Source organism: Atractosteus spatula, unplaced genomic scaffold (assembly GCF_055471065.1).
Source record: "Atractosteus spatula isolate fAtrSpa1 unplaced genomic scaffold, fAtrSpa1.hap1 Scaffold_88, whole genome shotgun sequence".
NCBI lineage: Eukaryota > Metazoa > Chordata > Actinopteri > Semionotiformes > Lepisosteidae > Atractosteus > Atractosteus spatula.
In genome coordinates this window covers 142,501-145,000 of record NW_028296921.1, presented here as the reverse complement: position 1 = coordinate 145,000, position 2,500 = coordinate 142,501, and positions in this window count along the sequence as shown.

Sequence of the window (2,500 nt, the reverse complement as noted above, 5' to 3'; positions counted from 1 at the left end):
AGGCCCCTATAAAGCCGATCGTAAAAAAGACTAAGTCCCCCGGGTGACCAGGCCCCTATAAAGCCGATCGTAAAAAAGACTAAGTCCCCCGGGTGACCAGGCCCCTATAAAGCCGGTCGTAAAAAAGACTAAGTCCCCCGGGTGACCAGGCCCCTATAAAGCCGATCGTAAAAAAGACTAAGTCCCCCGGGTGACCAGGCCCCTATAAAGCCGATCGTAAAAAAGACTAAGTCCCCCGGGTGACCAGGCCTCCGAAAAGCCGATCGTAAAAAAGACTAAGTCCCCCGGATGACCAGGCCCCTATAAAGCCGATCGTAAAAAAGACTAAGTCCCCCGGGTGACCAGGCCCCTATAAAGCCGATCGTAAAAAAGACTAAGTCCCCCGGGTGACCAGGCCCCTATAAAGCCGATCGTAAAAAAGACTAAGTCCCCCGGGTGACCAGGCCCCTATAAAGCCGGTCGTAAAAAAGACTAAGTCCCCCGGGTGACCAGGCCCCTATAAAGCCGATCGTAAAAAAGACTAAGTCCCCCGGGTGACCAGGCCCCTATAAAGCCGATCGTAAAAAAGACTAAGTCCCCCGGGTGACCAGGCCTCCGAAAAGCCGATCGTAAAAAAGACTAAGTCCCCCGGGTGACCAGGCCCCTATAAAGCCGATCGTAAAAAAGACTAAGTCCCCCGGGTGACCAGGCCCCTATAAAGCCGGTCGTAAAAAAGACTAAGTCCCCCGGGTGACCAGGCCCCTATAAAGCCGGTCGTAAAAAAGACTAAGTCCCCCGGGTGACCAGGCCCCTATAAAGCCGATCGTAAAAAAGACTAAGTCCCCCGGGTGACCAGGCCCCTATAAAGCCGATCGTAAAAAAGACTAAGTCCCCCGGGTGACCAGGCCCCTTTAAAGCCGATCGTAAAAAAGACTAAGTCCCCCGGGTGACCAGGCCCCTATAAAGCCGATCGTAAAAAAGACTAAGTCCCCCGGGTGACCAGGCCCCTATAAAGCCGATCGTAAAAAAGACTAAGTCCCCCGGGTGACCAGGCCCCTATAAAGCCGATCGTAAAAAAGACTAAGTCCCCCGGGTGACCAGGCCCCTTTAAAGCCGATCGTAAAAAAGACTAAGTCCAGCGGGTGACCAGGCGTCCCGAATCTGTCGGGGGTGACCAGGTGGCCGGCCCGCTGGACGGCGCTGAATGGGTCTAAATAATCGGAAGGGGGCTTAAGTCTGCAGCAGGGGGCATGGCCGGAGTCCATCCCCAGGCGGGGGGCATATTTCCCGGGCAGGGAGGCTTGGATCCCCCTGTCTGAACCGAAAGCACTGCTCGCGGTCGAACCGGGAGCCGGGTGCCTCAGACGCCGCTGCTGTGGTGCTTTTCCCCTTTTCACAAGCCTGGAGGCTTGGCCCAGGCCTAGCAGGAGGCATGCAACCGCCTGAGAGCGCTCCCGGGGTGAAAAAAAGACTTTTTCGTTTTCATGGAGCTTTTAAGGGGATGAATCCACCCCGCTCAAGCCCAGGCAGAGCTCCACAAGCTGGGCTTGGATTCCAGGTTCGCTCCCTTGCAGGCACCGGGTACGGAAGTTGCGGTGGCGTATCTCCGGGTATGTGGGAGTACCGAAAGTCGAGTGGTGTGGTCCCGGGTATGTGGGAGGACCGATTCTGGAGTGGTGTGGTCCCGGGTATGTGGCAGGACCGAAACTCGGGTGGCTTTGTCCCAGGCACGTGGGCAGGCCGAGTCAGCGGTGGCGTGGTCCCGGGTACGAGGGAGAGGCCGAAACAGGGGTGGCCTCTCCCCAGGCACGCAGGGAGCCTGTCAGAGGGCGGCCAGCCCCGCAGCTGTGCGGGGGGCGCCCTCGGCACCCCGGCCTGTCCCAGGGCAGGCGGGGGAGCCTGACAGAGGGCGGCCAGCCCCGCAGGTGTGCGGGGGGCGCCCTCGGCACCCCGGCCTGCCCCAGGGCAGGCGGGGGAGCCTGACAGAGGGCGGCCAGCCCCGCAGGTGTGCGGGGGGCGCCCTCGGCACCCCGGCCTGTCCCAGGGCAGGCGGGGGAGCCTGACAGAGGGCGGCCAGCCCCGCAGGTGTGCGGGGGGCGCCCTCGGCACCCCGGCCTGCCCCAGGGCAGGCGGGGGAGCCTGACAGAGGGCGGCCAGCCCCGCAGGTGTGCGGGCTGAGCCCTCGGCACCCCGGCCTGTCCCAGGGCAGGCGGGGGAGCCTGACAGAGGGCGGCCAGCCCCGCAGGTGTGCGGGGGGCGCCCTCGGCACCCCGGCCTGCCCCAGGGCAGGCGGGGGAGCCTGACAGAGGGCGGCCAGCCCCGCAGGTGTGCGGGGGGCGCCCTCGGCACCCCGGCCTGCCCCAGGGCAGGCGGGGGAGCCTGACAGAGGGCGGCCAGCCCCGCAGCTGTGCGGGCTGAGCCCTCGGCACCCCGGCCTGCCCCAGGGCAGGCGGGGGAGCCTGACAGAGGGCGGCCAGCCCCGCAGGTGTGCGGGGGGCGCCCTCGGCACCCCGGCCTGCCC